Below are 18,179 nucleotides of genomic sequence, written 5' to 3'. Positions count from 1 at the left end.
AACCACATTCAAAAATGAGAATGCAACCAGTGTGATTATACATAATATGCAAAACACCCCAGGTCAGCAGTGAAATATTCCTGATTCAATTCTACGACCTTCATAAAATACTCACAGCAGATATTTGGATCTTATCATTTAATAATAGAGCATCCATGCTTATAATATCACCAGCGCCTTTTGGTGCCCGTGCATTATCGCGCCTGCAGTCCAGCAGACCAGATTGATCACGGCTAAGTTTAGTATATTCTGCTTTTAGCACACAGCGAAGATTGACAGGAAGAACACGCACGAGAGGGAGAGAATGACTCACGACAACGGTTGTGAGCGAGTAAGAGCTGCACGGCTGCAGCCTGCTGAGCCACCAAAAACACTCCAACAAATGGATTTCAATAGAGGTTTAGTGTGAGTGATGCCTTAGGCACTGCTGTGTACAAAGACTTCACACACCACGACCTACTATAATAAAGGCACACACAGCAGAGGCTCAAGGACTGAGGGCCGAACAACTTGCTTCTGACACGTTACCACACTGTACAGCGGCCTCGTCCCGTCTATTGTATCTTTTGACATATTTTCCTTTTTAATGCATGATCACTGAGGCCACATTTCACCAGTCCTGCAAACATTTCCAGTGCAACATGCACACGGCACACACATACATTCACAAAGGCCTTCACTATATAAACCAAAGCGCTAACTTTTTTACCCACAGAAAAAGTCACAGTCATACTCTGACTGTGCTACTCACACCAGCTGGACAGTATCATTATGTCGATCCATTCTCCGACATATTACATTCATGAACCCCATCTCATACTAGTGGTTATGGAATACAACCATGAGTGTTAATCAGGTGGTTTTAGCTGCAGAATCTTTGCAACATGCAAATCCTGCAGAATCAACGAGGCAAATTATCGAGAGGTGATGTTTTGCTGATGCTAAATAACTGCATTTAAAAACATAAACTTTAGATTATATTTGTAGATAACCAGGGTAGCTCCAGTGCTCAGAGACATTTGACTGCTGAAGTTTAATAAAGCTAGACACTAAAACCCTCCTAACTCGGAGGCTGTTGTTCTCTAGCTAACCCTGACCGCTGACTTGTGGAGGTCAAAGGTCACTCCTTCACCCTGACCTATGACCTCCTTGTAGTGAAGAGTAATACAAAAAGACCTTTTCCCCATAACTATCAATCAAAAGTATCGTGTTCTGTTGAGCAATGATAGTAATCATGGTGAAGGGGACGCTATTTAAAGGAAGGTTCCACTTAATTTCAACATGGATACTTGTGGCTATCAGGGGGGAAAGGAACAGCCATTATATCAACTACAGTATCGAAGCATCTACATCTGGGGCAACTTGTCATCTGACTTACTCGCCTTGAATAACACAACTCTGAGATGAATGGTTCCTTTTATTTTACTCCAATTAGTTTTACCTGGGAATAATTATCCAGCTCTGTCGTGACTTTTTTCTCTGAGCTAGTAATTTCAGCTCATAGTGGCTCCAGGAATTAAAGCAGATGCTAGCATTTATTGTGTTTATTCTGATCTCTCAATCAATGTTTTACATGCCATCACTTTTCTGTACCATACGGAGAGCTGACCTCTCGCTCCAGTCGGCCTATGAAGTGTTACATGCAGCAAAAATAATTTCTGTCGCAATTACTCTCATCCCTGGACACATCTATTTTTCCCTGAGGTCTGTCTCTAGCTAAAGTTTTCCTTCTCAGTCAACCGTGGAGAGCAGCGACCACAGAAACAGCACCAGCTTCTTCAGATACGTTGTCTTTCAGGATGGTCCTGTCGCCTTTGATTCAGCTCCTCGTCTGTTTACTCTGCTTTGGAGAAATACGGTCGAACATCACTGTGAAATGACTCGTCCCTCATAGCATCAATGTCACTGCAGTGACAGTGTAACAGCAGTGAAAGTCGTCCCCTCGCACGTAAACAAACCAGCATGTGCGGATGAATAGGCAAGGTGATTAGGTCAGCCGCCGACAAACTGCCGCAGATGTAGATCCCTGCGGTTAGCGGCTAACTTCTGTGTTTATTTTTGGTCAGGTTCAGACGAACATTTGAAATGATTCATGTAGAAGTTGTGCTTATTTGGAGAGCTGTCCGAGGCTCACGCTGATTGCTCTGATAAATGCTGTTTCTACGCTAGTCCTTGTTTGTTTCCCTGAATCTCTACAGGTGGTGAGTGCACAGTTAGCACGACCCATTGACTCACACTAGTCACAATTATGGGAAACATGCTAGCTCGGAATCAACTGGAATTATCTTTTAAATGCTGGCTACTTAAAGGTTAGACAGTGTGTAAGGAGCCTGTCATGACAATTCTTCAAGGACTAGTCTTGATGTCGATGCTCCACATTGTGAGCCAATGCTTTACAAGGCAGATCTCCATCACATACACACCGTGTTGGGGAAATCATTATAAAATTGCCTTTTAGCCTTGTCAGGATTCATTAATGAAATAATTTTTGCATCTAATCTATATGCAACGTGTGAGTCTGGAAGAAACATGAAAAATTACTTTTAAAAGAGTTTTTAAGAATCTCCTTTCACAGCTAACTTTTTATGGTTGTGAAAACGCACACACACACACGCACACACACACACACACACGCTGCCACCACAACAAGCTGCACTGCTTTATCATCATGATGAGAAACACATATGAGAAAACATTCTTACTTTCCCTGTGGACTCATGTGAGAAAGGTGGAATCTACAAAAGCGTTTTATTCTGAAAGGAAGCCACCGACACGGCCCGTGTTCACACTGCGTGTTCTGTGTAGCTGTGTGTCTGCGCTGCTGTGTCTACTGTATCATGTGGCTGTGATGTATAAATGCCACACAAGACTTTACTTAAACACAGCCTCTGACCAGACAGACCAGAGCATGTGAGCAGATGGAATATTTGTGTTTTAGTTCAACAATTTTTTCTTTTAGTGGAGCTGCTGTGGAGGCAGAGATGACATCATCTGTGGAGGTTAAGGTCAACAGGCAGAAACAAAGAAACACAAGTTTACACCACACTAATGACAAGTTTAAGACTCTGTGTCACAAAGGATACAGAGGAGTAAGCTAACGTTTAAAGCCTATATACCATAAGTTAGCAAAGCTAGTTAGCTAGCCTTGCATGCTTGCTAAGCAGCAGTATGAAAATACATATTCTCTGGCTTCCAATAACTGTGTGCATTAGTGCAAATTATCTTCCTCTTCCTGGTTTGACCCTTCCATCCTCATTTCTTTCTTTCCTTTCCTCCTGGCTTTCATTTTCTTTTTCCTTTCCTTTCCTTCCCTTCCCTTCCCTTCCCTTCCCTTCCCTTTCCTTTCCTTTCCTTTCCTTTCCTTTCCTGCCTCTGTATCCTGCTCAGCCCTTCCTCAGTCTCCTCCTCCCCTCTCCCATATGTTGTGGTGTGAGAGGCTATAAGGGGATAAAGTGAGGCGTAGACACTTCTTTAGCCCAGCGGAGGACAAACAGATCGAAGATGGAGAGCACCAAGCTGCTGGGTAAGCCGCACACTAAGAACTCCTATCCTCTCCCTCCTTCCTTGTCATCTTTCCTTCTCCTGTACACTGTCACTGCCCCTTCTTCTTCTTCTTCTGATTGTACTCATGTGCCTCTTTTCCTAATAAATTGTCTGCACAGCCACTGTCAGACAGATATCGCACACTTTTCTAACATCGTGGTGAGCCTGGTCTTAAACACATTCAAGGTAGAAGTGGTGCGAGGAAAATAATGTCTTTTTAAAGTGTAATTGGTTTACTGACTGTATAAGTCATCGCGTACACCCCCCCCCCCAAACACACTCTCTGCCTTGCACACACACACACAGACCCATTCCCATGTGCCCTCCAGCCCAACAAGTGGGGGTAGTAGCCATTCACCAGAGTTTTATCGATTGTACCTGGCTATGCCAAATCCTCTACTGTGTCATTCAGACCTTTTCAATTTTTAATCACCAGCTCCAACATCAGAACAAGTCCCTGTACTGCCAAACACACACACACACACACACACACACACTTGCTTATTATACACAGGAAAGAATGCAGAAGCCACAAACACACACAGCTGCACATGCACACAAAAACTTAAAAAACAAGCATAAACACCCCTCTACTCTTACTACCCACAGTACTTCAAACATCCTTATCCCTCCATTCTTACACACACACACAAGTACACACACACACACACACACACACTTACTTCCAGCACACACAAAAGGACACAGATGTACAGATGTGAGCAACAAAGCATATTTCTGCAGACAGTTCAAAACCAGAAACACCAGTTGACAAATCATATTAAGATCTACATGCACACTGAGGCTGTGTTTCTGTGATTGTGTGTGAGTGTGAGTGTGTGTGCGTGAGAGAGAGAGAGAGGGAGGCATATAAAACCATGTGTTATCACCTGGCCCCGTCTTGTGCCCAGCTCCAGACTGTAGCCAGCTTTGACCTTGGGCTCTGCCATATTCATTACATCATTAAGTTACCTCTTCATTAACTTTTCATTGTTTATGGAGAAGGCATCGGGAAGGAGAAGAGATGGGGGGTGAAGTGGTGGTGGTGGTGGGGGTTCTATCAAAAAAAAAAAACCTTATCCATAGCTGGGCATCTGGGCCCTGTTCTGCCTGCCTGAGCGTCCCTCCCCTGCAGTGGTGGTCGGGGGGGAGGGGGGGGGGGGGGGGTCTGGAGATTAGACAAGAGGTTTTGTTGAAGGTTGCTGATTTGATTCTCCAAACTGAAAGACTGGGAAAAGTGGGTGGGGGAGAAATTAAGGGAAGAAAACACTCCCTCAACAAATACTGCAGTATAGCTCCACTGAAAATGATACTCAACCCCCAGCTAGAGGTCGCAGGTCCACTTTTACTTGAGTTACCGATAACCAACCTGGTATGTGAGATAGACGGGGTCCACATTACGCTCTGATCCGGTTTGGTAAGGTCCCATTCTGTTAACGTGGGCCTTGGATCTGGGTGTCAATAAGTCTAATATCCAAATGGATCCAATCAGACTCACTATCAGCTTTGATCACAGATGTAAATGCTCAGTAAATGCCCCAAAAAAGACACATATATGTTTAGGTATTGACAAAGCTTCAAGCTGCCATAGAAGTCATGCCTCTTGTTTTGTCGGGAGCAGAGGAGAAAATGGTTTCATGTTGTTTGAAACCACAAAGACCGAGGTCAGGGTGGATGGAGGCGTCAACAGAGATACTGGAGGAGGAGACCGCTGTCCTTCAACAGTAGTTTCATTTGATAATGACTTGCATTGTTCTCCAACCTCAACTGCTGTAATTACTGTTGACTTGCTTAGTGGGCCCATATGATCATATTCTGTCTTTGCTTTGGCTGGACTGTAGTGGATGAGGCTACACATGTGCCATCTTGTCTGTAAGTGATTCAATAAATATAATTATTTTTGTTTAAACATGTTAAATGCTGTCGTATCATGGGTCTGATTTTGAACTGGGTTGAATTGTCCTCTGGTCTATAGCAGACTGGGTCTGAGTTTCCTCCGATCCCTTTTGGATAAGATCTGTGTTTTTGAAAATGTATTTCTGCATGTTGTTCCCTCTCTGACCTTCACCCCCAACTGCTCCAGTATTTTCAATGTGTAGCTCCCAGTGCGAGTGAGTGTGAACTGTGTGGAGAATGGAGCATAGCGTCACTGGCAAAGTATTTAATCTCCTTAATGTGCAATGTGACTTTTGATGACAAAGCTTCACTTGTAAAAATAAGCACTTAAAATAAAAACTGCCCACAATTTGATGATGTGTTACCATTAAACATCGTCTATCTGAAATCTGATTGTGAACATATTTGTGAATACTGGCCTTGTAGCCACCAGGCGCTGTTGTGCTTCCACACCACTCTGGTTTTCTGTCATTAGCGATGCATCGCCCCGACCGCAGGCACAGATTGTGTTTAAAAAAAAAAAAAAAATAGTCCTTGCCAGCCACCATCTACCATTGTGGGCCAATTATAAATGGCAAATCACTATACAGCATGGCTCATTCACTCCCCCCCCCCCCTCGCTCTTTTTAACGGCAATGCCTGGCCAGACTCCACTGCTTCTCTTGAATAACATGTGTAGATGGCCCTTTGTGTTACAAGCTGCTGGACACTTGTTAGTTCACACTTTTTCACAGACAGAGCTTCGAGGGGGAGAGACCGGTAGACGAAATATTTTACCACCTTGAGCTTTTTTCAGACATTACAAGTGTTTTTTTTCCTGAACACTTGAACATGACATCAGCTGAGATCAAACTGTTTTTATGTCATCTTAACAGGTGAAATCACTATAAATACTAGGCTGATTGACCAATTACCGAACCCTAACACATTAAGGATAGTTTATCTTTGTGGAAAAAACAAGGGAGGGAAAAAGAAGCAAGAAAAATCCTCATGAGAGAGTCTTGCAACTTTAAACATGCTGTGCACAAAACATATAAAAAGAAAACCTCTTTCTCTGTGTGTTTAGTTCCTCCTTTCTCAGTGAAGATTAATAGACAGTAGGATTTATGCTTAAGTAATTATTTAGTTCATAAGAAAAAGAAAAGAAAAGGGGAGAAAAGAAAGAAAGCAAAGAAATAAAGAAATAATACAAACAAAGCTGAAAGTGTCTTATCTGTCTTTTTATGGTTTTGGATGCAAATTAGTGCAACATCACTGCTCTTCTTTAAAAACTTGTAGACTTAAGCACATCAGCAGAGATAAGGAGGAAGCTGTCAGAGATGTGTTTCTGCAGTGATCAGAAATGTGCTTCTCCAAACTGCACTGATGATCAAATCCCAGATTGTTACCTGATTACCAGAGTATGGCCACTGTCTCTTTGTCTCCTCCTCTCTGTGTTACCTTTCAATCAAAATGCCATGGAGATGGCGATCTGTGTCATGTGACCAAGTATCTTTAGTCCTATCAAGAGCAATGACTGCCATTAATTGTCATTCTGACATTGAATGCTATTTTATTCTTTGCCTGAGGTCTCATCTGTTAATTAAAGCTTTTAGCTTACACCTACTGTATTTAACTACATTAGACCCTTATACTCACTCCCTCTGAGAGAAACTTTAGTCTTCTTCTTCTAAATTTGTTTGTTATATTTGAAATGAACTTATTTTACCAAAATACCTCTCTTCAAGTGCTCACAGCCAAATGCTAAACCCAAGACCCGGCCTCCAACATCCACAAACAGATGTGCAACTTGTGACTTAAAGTGAAATTAAATAAATCGCTGAAAGAGCATAATACTTCTTCTCCAACATGCAGCCATCACGGTAAACATCAGACACATAATGAGGAAAGAAGCGCAGGGAAGAATCAGACCCTGTGCTCGGCTCCACTGGAGCTTCAGGTATGAAATAACAGAATCCATGTTTTAGGCATAAAAAAAGCCTAAATGAGAAGATGGATGATTGCAACTGCAGTGTTTGCATGCATGCACACCACAGACAGTCAGTCAGTCAGTTGATTTTATCTTGCAGGTCTTGTTTTCCAGCAAGTTGCACTGCTGAACAGAATGTGTGCAAATACATCAAGTCACTTGTTTTCAGTCTGGTTTACTGCAGCAGCAAATGAGATGGGGAGTAATTGGCAGCGAACTGAAAGACCAGATCAGCAGAAACATCTTCCTGCTCTTCTTTTAAAGGTGTTTTTTTGTTTTTTTAACTGTGTGTTGAAATATGAAGGAGGCATTTAAATATGGTTTAGTGTTTTAGGTTAGATGTTGGCCCTAAATTGGACATTTCAATGGACACATCAGGTAAATGTGTTCCAGCTTAAGAATACAGTAAGTGAAAGGGCTGATGTAGAGTTTAGATGGTTTTAGTCTAAGTGTCATTCCTGTTTTCAGATAAGATGAACTGCTAGAAGGATTTTAATAACATTAAGTGACAAAGGAAAACTTCAGAGTTCAACTGTCTTCTGAACAGCAGCAAGTTGTAACACCTTCCCTTTCCCCTCACCTTTGTATCCTGTGGTGTTCCTGTTTGCCATTGTTGTGAAGTAAAAGGGCATTTGAACAAAGAAAGAAAATCAATCAATCAATAAAAATCAAGTAAAATCAGTAAAAGCTCTCTGATAGTGAAAGTATGTTTTAAAAAGAGGTCATTGATTCTGCTGACCCGATTTCCTCAGGCAGCTCGTTCCACAGCTTCAGGGCTCTGACTGAGAATGCTGCATCACCTCCAGTTTTCAGCGAGGCCTCGGGTACAGATAAAAAAGACCTCTGCCCGAGGATCTCTGCCTATGTACTGGCTTATATGTGACTACGGGATCCAATATAAGACACGGAGAGAGGTCATGAATCAACAGTTGGATCTTAAAATCAGATTTAAAACATCCTGAAAGCCAGTACCAGGATGTGATGTGAATCTTGTTAAAGGTCTGGAGGCTGAGTTCAGTAGTTCTTGACATCACATCGGCAGTGATGTAGTGGACTCAACATCAGGGGCTCTGACAGGCAGGAACATGTGTGTGTCATCGGCATAACGACAAAAGAAAATACCATCCCTATGGATAACATGTCCAGGGAAGAGCATGTACAGAGAAAATAAAATGGGTCCCAAAGCTGAACCCTGGGGGACACCGTACTTAAATGGACAAAAAGATGAAATGTAGCTATTAATGGAGACAGAGGAACTCCTGTTTAATAGGTATGAAGTTTAAGGCTGAACCAGTGCCTCAGCCTGTCTTAGCACTAAGGTCCAGAGGAACAAGGCCTGAGCACAGGCCGTCATCAGCAGCCATTAAAAGGTCATTAGTCACTCCACAAGGACAGTCTCAGTGCTGTGTGACGCTTGCAAAAGCCTGACTGAAAAATGTTACTGTTTTTTTTTTGCTGTTAAAAGCAACTGCTTGGACACGTTTTTCAAAAAAAAAAAAGTAAAAGGTATCTTGTAGCTTACGTGTGACCGCACACTCACAAAAAAACCATTCCCCTGTGCTTGCCTGATGAAATACATGCAAGGAGCCTTGGTCTCCCGACAGCACGACGGAGGGCGTGAGCGAGGCAGAGCTTCAGAGAGGATGTACGAGCCGTGAGACGAGATGGATTTTGTCTTCCTGACAGGTAACATCCAACCTGTTTTCTTCTCCGTCTCAGAGACAGTTGTGTCTGCCTCGCAGCATTACTGTCAAGCTGATCTACGATGGAACCGCTCTGACTTCCTTTCTTCATGTTAGCCTTATGGCTGTATTCTCAGGCAGTATGTTCAACACTCGGAGGACGCCCCTTTCTAAACCTGTTTCAGTTCTAGACATAAGTGTTGCACAGTTGTTCAGGCTATAACAGCTCAGGCCTCAAACAGTGAGGAGTATAAAATCGAGGGTGATTTTCACTGGTTCTCAGTTGAAAATGGAGCAGACTGGGGTTTTAGAAGAGGTTAGCACAGGGTTAGCGTGTGCAGACACATGAAACCTCTTTTTGCCATCCAATGTTCTCATTGAAATATTGCATATTTACTGAGTAATCCCTCAATCATGTGACCAAGCTGTGGAAATGACCCTGATTTCTGAACTGCAAACCCAGAACACGAGTCAGGTTCAGCTTTTTCAGAGACACTGTTTTCAAATTTCATTACTGTATGATTGTGCATGTGAGTCTTTTGTGTACTCTGCTGTGGTTTTTCTAGTTTGGTGTGACGCACAGCACAGCACTGCCTGACTCCAAATGATTCACCTCAACTTCACAAGTGTAAGCAGTGTTCAAAACATTTCAAAACAGATGTAGGTGGTTGTTACAAGTGGAAATATGAGTTGGTGTGTAAAACGCAGAGGTGACAACTTGGATCAATAGCATAAGCGCTGGTGCTGAGTATACAGCATGTCGTCGTCAGACCACACACGGGACCTCACGTGCACGCCCGCAGCAGCGAATGCAGCTTTCACTATCTGACGGGAGAGCGACACCGGGGAAATGAGGCACTGTGAGTTTGTGTGTTGTGCACGTGTGTGAGGGAGAGAGAAAGAGAGACCTCAGAGCCCTAGGGATAGTGTGTCACATAAGCTCCATCACACGGCTGCTTTATTGGGCCTGGCATGGGTCAGACCCCTACTGTCATCTTCAAATATGCCCGCCACCTGCTCACACACACACACACACACGAGCATGCACACACATCCATATGTGTACACTTTCTCCATACACACACATACACACACGCTCATGCATACACAAACCAGCACACATGGCTTGCAAAGAATTCATCTGGTGTTTTCTTGTAATTGCAACAAAAACACCAAATCTGGACATGTCACGTTCATTTCCCAGGACCCCAGAGTGGAGGGCTAATTTCAAACAGCCTCCCCCTCTCACTCTGCAGACCTCTGTCCTTTTTTCTCCACCCGCCCCTTCTTCTTCTTCTACTTTTTTTCATCCTCTCATCTCAGAGGAAAAGAAAGGCAGTCTTTTATACACCAGCCAGTTCTGCAGACGGTTATTTGCTTAAGAGAGGCAAAACTGACTGAAATTCTTTATTCGTCTACCCGGAGAGTGTTTGTGCCACTCTGCCTTCAGATTCCACATGTCTAAGATATACGCCCAGGCGTCCGTTCCAGCGACTCAGCCGCCAATAATATAAATTAGCAATGCAATAAGATGTGCAATGCGGCCACAATCAGCCCTGAATGCATAAGCAAATCAGCCGCTTTCTGTACTCGTCTCCTCTTTCTCCATCATTTCAATACAATGCGACATACGAGAATGCAGACATGCTTCATGTATATGTGTACTGTACATACAGTGGTTGTTGTGTGTGTGTATCGTTTTTGAGCATTGTATGTGTTTTGAAGCAGTTGATACATGTGAATCCACTGATTTGCTACTTTAAACTTTTTAAATCAGCTCATGTGTGAAAGTGAGAGTGGTGTGAGTGTGTTCAGTGTGTGTGCCCTTTTTTTCCCCCTTCTTTTCACAAGCATAAGTATGGTTGTGTGTGTGTGACTGTGTGAATCAGTACGTGCACATGTCTGTTCTCTTGTGTGCCTGCCTCTCTGTCTGTGTGTGTGTGTGTGTCTGTGTGTGTGTGTGTGCATGTTCCCTGATGGAGATAAGTCTGAGTGGTTAGGAGGGAACAGATGTCAGCTGGTGTCGGCTGCCAGGAAGACTGAACAAAGCCAATCACGTTGCCTTCCTGTCCAAAACGCATGGCAGAGGGAGACCTGCATCTAACAACAATTTGTGGCATTAACTCTGAGCATGCCACCCTGGCTGCACACACACACACACACACACAGACACACACATACACACATAAATACACACACCACCATCATCCTGTTTGGAATAAATCTGGTAAACAACTGGTGGAGATATGAAAGATTGCAGGGGGAACTAACAAAATGGCGTCTGTAATATGATCTGCCCTTGTTGCTACAGTAGCTTAATCATTCATAAGCCTGTACAATGGAGGGACTGGCGGGCATTACTGAGTCACTAACAGGGTTCTTTCTTCCTTTTTTTTTTTTTTTTTAAATAGATTCTTAAATCTTTTTCATTGTCTCCTTTCATTCATTAAATCAAATGTTCAAATGCTGTAAATTGTGCTTTATTTTCTGTAGCAGTTTAGATAAATAAAACCCTCACTGCTTCAAATAACTAATTCCAGTGTTAATGTTTCTGTCATACTGTGTAATAATCTGAGTGTTACCATTGTCTATTTGTCCAAAATCTGTTATGACACTGTGCTGCTGTTTGTTATGTCTCACTCATGTCAATCATCTGCACACTGAGCTACACACGGCACAGTTTCATTCTGCTGCTGTGCACTGCTTGTCGTACGGTGGGAATGACAATAAAGTTCACTTCGACTCTCCTCTCATTTCCCTCTGTCTCTCTCAGTCTCTTACTCCTCCTCTATCGAACACAGTAATATTGGCAGTAAGTAGGTGAGTTCATGCACTGGGATAAAGGTGTAAAAGACAACTTTGGGAAACACAGAGGAAGAGAGAGAGAGAGAAAAAACAAAACATATTCACCGTGTGTCCCAAACAATAAGGAGCAGGAGAGAAGAGACTAACACACCCACTTGTGCACACATCCAAAACAAAAGATGCAAAAATATCTAAATCACCACTATGTCCACTACCATTACAATTTTATTACACAAATGCAAAATGTAATTATACATCTAAACAAAGTACAGAGGCTGCATTTGCTGATTCAGAATTCTCTAAACACTGAGAGGCCTGCAAAACCACACATTCCTCTTTGTCTCGAGCGAGTTTAATCTCAGTGACGGTCGGGGCTGGTGCAGTTGTCCCAGCAGGGGCAGGCAGACAGTCACACGTGTGATGGGCAGAAAACTCCAGGACTGGCCTGTCTCAGCCAGCCCAGGTGCAGGTACAGGGCTAAAATGGTCAGATCTGAGACTGAGACTCAGGTGACTAGAAAAACCAAAACCGTCTGAAACTTAAAGACCTGGGGGTTCATCAGAAATAAGAAATTCTCCCATCTCTGAAGAAACAGTCGAAACTAGAGGAAGAAAAACAGCAAAGCAGACTCAACTGTACGTCCAAATATATGTGTGTGTCTGTGTGTGTTTGTGTGTGGCAGTCATCACGGCATCTTAGTCTTGACTGACAGATCCTTAGGGACTGTCTGTTACAAATCTGCCGACCTTTGACCTCCCCAATGAGTTGTAAAAACCACACTCCATTTCCCTTAAGACGTTAACAGCCTGCACAAGTGGTGAGCGTGCATGTGTGTACGTGCGTGTGTGTTTAGCTCTGCCTACGTGTGCATGTGTGTTTGTGTTTGTGTGTGTGTGTGTGTGTGTGTGTGTGTGTGTGTGTTTCTGTGTGTGTGGTGTAACCCTGAGGTTAAAGAGCAATCTGCACCCAATTAAGCGCTTCACTAGGAGGGCCCTGCTTCCATAAATGAGAGGAATGCTCTACAAGCTTAAGAGAGAGGGACTTGACTCAGTGCTTAGGAGGCAGTATACAGTACGCGTGTGTGAGTGTGTGTGTGGTGGCTGTATGTCATGGCTCAGATGATTACATCGCAGGTTTGCGTGCTGGTAACAATTAAGTGTCAGGGAGCTAATGTAAGGGTTTAAAAGTTCACCACAGACACAGGGCTGGGGTTTGAAGTGCGGGGAGAGTCTAAAAGCAGCAGGCCTCACCTACAGTTTACCACCCACGGAGCCAATCACAGCCACTCACTCCCAGACCTCTGAAGAACAACAGGTGCGGAGGGTAAAAGTTGAATGTAATGTAGATATGCATCAATGTGTTTGGATAAAATTATAATTAGTAAAAAGAAATAGAAAAGGCTGTTTGCACTCTGTCACTGCCTCTGAATGTTTCTTTTCTCCTCAGCTGGATCTCGGGGTCTCAGGGTAAAGTGAATCACTCTTTGTAACATTGTACATGCATATATATATGTGATGATGGTGGATTTACACTGTGGAATTTTTGAGTTAGTGATGTTTTTATAAAACTGTAGAAAATGAAAATGAAATGTTAGCTTAAGTAAATTTAGTGACTAGTCTGGTTGAAAAGGCCAAAAAAGGCTGAAAAATCAGCTCCTGTTTCGATGTGAAGTCTTCATCAGAGTCAAGTCCATGTTGGTTTAACCTTTAGGCCTAAAATCTGCCTCAGAGTACAACTTTCATCCTTCTAGCCTGCGCTCGGATGAGCCAAAACAAGAAATAAAAAAACTGGGGACAAGTGTATCACTAGAACGACGCACAACACAATCAACAACCAGCAGGAAAACAAGAAATATACACAATACAGTGTGTTATAAAAACACTGTAAGAAAAATTAAGATTAATAAATGAAAAAAAAAAGTTGTTAAATCTATATGAACAACAGCATGTTCATCATGAAAACTTTGGTGTGTGTGTGTGTGTATGTGTGTGTGTGTGTGTGTGTGTGTGTGTGTGTGTGTGTGTGTGTGTGTGATAAGCAGACAGTTTGACTTGAGTAACAACATCACTGATGGCTCTGTTGTGTCCAGGTGTATCAGCACGTCATGGCAGTGTGACACAGAGCCAGTGCGCACAACACAACAACCATCACGCTTCTCCTACAGGGACGTGTCCAAAGCTCTCTGTGGTTGTTGTGTATGAGGCATTCAAACCAAATTCTTCTTTTTTTTGGCATTTTGTTCACTGATTCATTTTTACTAATAAAGTTGGTGCCTGGAAGTAAATAGAGAGAGGAGAGGAATTTGTGGAAGAGATTAGAGAGATGACAATGTGATGAAAACACACACATACACACACACACACCCACACTGAATTGTGCAGTCACGCTTCAGCTGTATAAAACCGACAGAATAGGAAGGTCAGTTAGTTCATTCATACACACTCACAAGTCAGGAGGGAAATAATTACAATTATAGGAATAATAAACACATTTGTCAGGAAAACTGTGTGACCTGACAGTTTGTGTTAAGGAACTTAAGTGTGTGTTTGATCAGCAGCTGTGTTAACGTAAAATACTGTAAAACTAGATTTTAAAAAAGCGACTTATTTCCTGCAGTGTGTGCAACAGACGTGTGTAGATGTGCAAATGGAAAAGAAGTGGTGGTGATCTCCTCTCGAGCAAGTCAAGACGATAAACACGCTTATTTATTCTCAAAAAATTACATTCAACGCAAGAAGTCAGGAGAGGAAGTGTAAAAGCGGGAGGGCAAAGATGGATGGAGGGAGGGAAGGAGGCAGGAAGGAGGGTAGGGTCGATGTCCATCCTGCTCTCCTTCTCCTGCCCCCCACCTGCACCTCCTCTCAGCTGCCCTTGCCATCCATCAGTGGGTGAGCACAGAGGATCGGGGCCCAGAGTAATGAGCCGTAAGCCCCCTTACACGTGTTGACGCGCCGCTAAATAAGATCCATTTACCTAGGCTGCCGCCACCACGCCCCGCCGACGACTGGAGGAGAACGCACCACCCTCCCCGCCACCCCACAGTGCACCTCAAACACACCTCGTGTCCCACACACACACATACACACTCATGCATACCGGTTGTTGCTATGTGTGTGTAAGCTTTCTGCTGTTCCTCTCCAGTTAGCAGTGTCTCTGTAAATCTATGTCTTAGAGGAAGAATATGTACGTGTTTGTGGGTGAGCATTAATAAGTAACAATGATTGTGTGTGTCTGTGTGTGTGTGTGGGTGTGTGTGTGCGTGCCTGTGGGTAGGGAGGACGGCGTGGTGATCCAGTTACTCAAGACAGACAGAAGCAATTGTTCTCCAGTTACAGAGTTTTCTCTGAGACTTGAGGGCATCACTGTCAAGCGTTGAGGCCATCAGGGAAGTCTTGCGTTAGACGATTACACTCGATCTGGCCTGTATGTGTGTGTGTGTGTGTGTGTGTGTCATGGGAGGGGGACCACAATGTGACCTCCACTCCTGTAGATGAGCAACACTGAGGGCCAGCTATTTCCTTTGAGAATGATTTTGCACTTTTTAAAAAAGATTTTTGGTGTGTGTGTTGTAGTTTTTGAAAACTACAACACACACTTTCATAAAAGTTGCTGCTCTTTAGTTTCAAATAGGATCAAAGCCAATACATACAGACTGTGAAGAAAAAAAAATCACTCACTTTAGAAGAATCTACTTCCTCTCAGTCTGCCTGCCCATCCACTGTCCTTCAGAGCAACCTGTCAAATGATAGGTGATTGATTTTGTAAGCCGTCCATCCACAATGTGGGGACGGCTTACAACAGTAAAAAGGTGTGTGTGTGTGTGTGTGTGTGTGTTTGTGTGTCATACTGTGTGAAAACCAACCACTGTTTACACAAGGCAACCACGTATCACGAAGGAGGAGAACGGTAAGAGAGGGGACAGAAAGAAGGGAGGAAAAAAATGTTTGCAAATGTGAAAGAAAGGCAAAAAATAAAAGAGAGAGAGATAGGGAGAGAGAGAGCCACGGGAAAAAAAAGAAAACAGGCAGAAAAAGGGGACAGATGAGTGAGCAAGGCTTTAGTAGCGCTGTTGGGGTGAAAGAGAATGCCACTATTAATGAGATGTCTATTTTACCCACCAGCTCTCTGTCTCTCTCTCAGTGCTACGCCTGTTTTCCTCTGGCCCCCATTATCAGTGCACTTGAACCCGGGGATAACAATGAGTTCACAGAGATTGAGAAGTGCCGAGGCCTTAATTGTATGTATTTAGTCACGCAAACAGAGGCAATGGCCTGAGAACGCCTAGTTAGCCAATGACATCATTTAGCCACACAGCCACTTTAACTCAATGGGGCTGCTGTGGCGTACAGCTCTCTGTCACTTTACCCTGCCCCTGCCTGCCATCGTTCGATGTCTCTCCGTCTTTCACCACAGAAAGATTCTCTAGACCCTCTGTATCTCCTCCATCACTGTCTTTTATACTATTTTTTCTTCTTATTGTGTGATTTATCAAAAGGTCTATATATGTACGACCATTTTTACAGGTTGTTTTTCTTTTATTTGCTTTTGGAGAAACTAAAATTTATTCAGCTTTTGCACCTTTTATAATAAAATGCAATTTATTTGAAATACCAAGCTTCAAAAAGCCAACATGTGTCTCTGTCATCTTCAAAAATAAAATGAAAAATGTTCATGTTTCAAAGGTCTAGGGCAAAACTAAAAGATTTTTTTTCATTATCATTTAATCTGGCAATTACGTCTTTGATTAATCGATTAAACTCTTTAGTCTAACTGATTTTAAAATGTCATAAAGTAGCATAAAAAGTTCCACTTTCAAATGCTTGTTTTGTCCAGCCAACAGTCCAAAACCCAAATAAATTAAATGGAGAAAATCTGCAAAATTCTCACATTTCAGAATCTGGAACCAGCTAATTGTTTGGCTTTTTTTTTGCTTGATAAATAATCAAAATAATTTTTCTTTCACTATGAAGAGTGTTGATTAATTTTCTGTCAATCAACTGAACAATTGATCAACGAATGGTTTTAACAGTATTCCAGTCAAAACAGATTTTCTTTATGAATTTGAGGATTTTATTTTGACAGTGTTTACATGTTCGCCATTTTTAAAGCAAGATCTGCAAATATGGGCAGAGAGGAAATGACCTCTCGCTCCGTGATAGTGTGTTTGGATGACTGTGAGTGTGTGCGTGCGCGTGTGTGAGTGTGTGCCTGTGTCTGTTTGTTTGCATGCATACTTTTGTCAATCAATGGTGGTTGCTGGCAGTCACAAAGATGATGATGGCACCGAGATGTTAGTGTGCCTCACTTGCTCGGCACAAAGAAGGGTATGTGTGTGTGTGTGTGTGTGTGTGTGTGTGTGTGTGTGTGTGTGTGTGTGTGTGTGTGTGTGTGTGTGTGTGTGTGTGTGTGTCCATGTGTGTGTGTGTGTTTGTGTGTGTTTTTGTGTGTGTGTGTAGAAAGGAGGGGTGCTTCTCAAGCAGGGATGTCAGCACTTGAAAAATCAATCACCATCTGGGCTCATTTCATACAAAGGACAGAGGGAAAGGAGAACAACACACAAAACCACACACACATAAACACACACACACGCACTTCTTGCATCTTTCATTTCATGCAAAGACAACAGAGGGCAAAAATGTACAGCAGCGAGGTGCCCCTCTTGTCTCCTGCCTTTCTGCTTTAAGTGAACACTTCACTCCTCGCCTGGATCCCGCTGCTATAAAAGCAGGTGCAATTTCCTTCTCGGCCCCACACCTCCGCCTTTTTTTTTTTTTCTTATAAATCGGAGGTGGTGGTGGTTATAGCAAACAGCAAGTGAACAACTGAGGAGGTGAGGGTCGAACAACATAGAGGGGTGTTTTCAGTGGAAACTATTGGCCATGCTGGGGCCTATCTAAGCCATTAGGCCGGTGCTATGTGAACACACGGCATCAGGGCTGGTGTGCAAGGTCACCCAAAGCAAACTGGGATAAGAAAAAAGAAAAGCAAAGATTCATCTGCTTGAGTTAGCACCTCAGGTCAATGGGTTTACCTCCTATTCATCACGGCACGGTCCTCATTTACAGACGGTGCTTTAACCTGCTTTCAGGACCTGTTTTCAGCTCCACATAAGGCATTTTTATATGTGAAAAGTAAATGTTTTATGCAAACAAGATTTTTTTTAAGTGTACACAAAAAGCATCAGAAGTTGAAAGCATGTCTGTGTGTGTGTGACATGATTTTTGCTGCGGCGCTGCCTCCTTTCAGTTGCACAGCTGTGTGAGAAATACCAGTGGCAGAGGCTG

At 43.0% G+C, this 18,179-nt stretch overlaps 1 protein-coding gene across 4 annotated transcripts in view; it reads right to left on the bottom strand.

The window, feature by feature from the left end:
- znf536 (zinc finger protein 536) overlaps positions 1–18,179 on the bottom strand; it is a 232,160-nt gene that overhangs the window by 154,133 nt on the left and 59,848 nt on the right. Inside the window, exon 4 of one of the 4 annotated variants that reach the window (XM_071488427.1) lies at positions 15,573–15,630. The exons of the other annotated variants lie outside the window; for them this stretch is intronic. The gene's annotated coding sequence lies outside the window, so the exon portion shown is untranslated. The remainder of the gene's footprint in view (positions 1–15,572; positions 15,631–18,179) is intronic. 4 annotated transcript variants of the gene reach the window in all.

Source organism: Trachinotus anak, unplaced genomic scaffold (assembly GCF_046630095.1).
Source record: "Trachinotus anak isolate AG129_WGS33_773 ecotype Australia unplaced genomic scaffold, CSIRO_AGI_Tana_v1 ptg000011l, whole genome shotgun sequence".
In the NCBI taxonomy this organism is placed as follows: domain Eukaryota; kingdom Metazoa; phylum Chordata; class Actinopteri; order Carangiformes; family Carangidae; genus Trachinotus; species Trachinotus anak.
The sequence above is the reverse complement of the archived record's forward strand: the minus strand, read 5'-3'. Positions and strand labels throughout refer to the sequence as shown.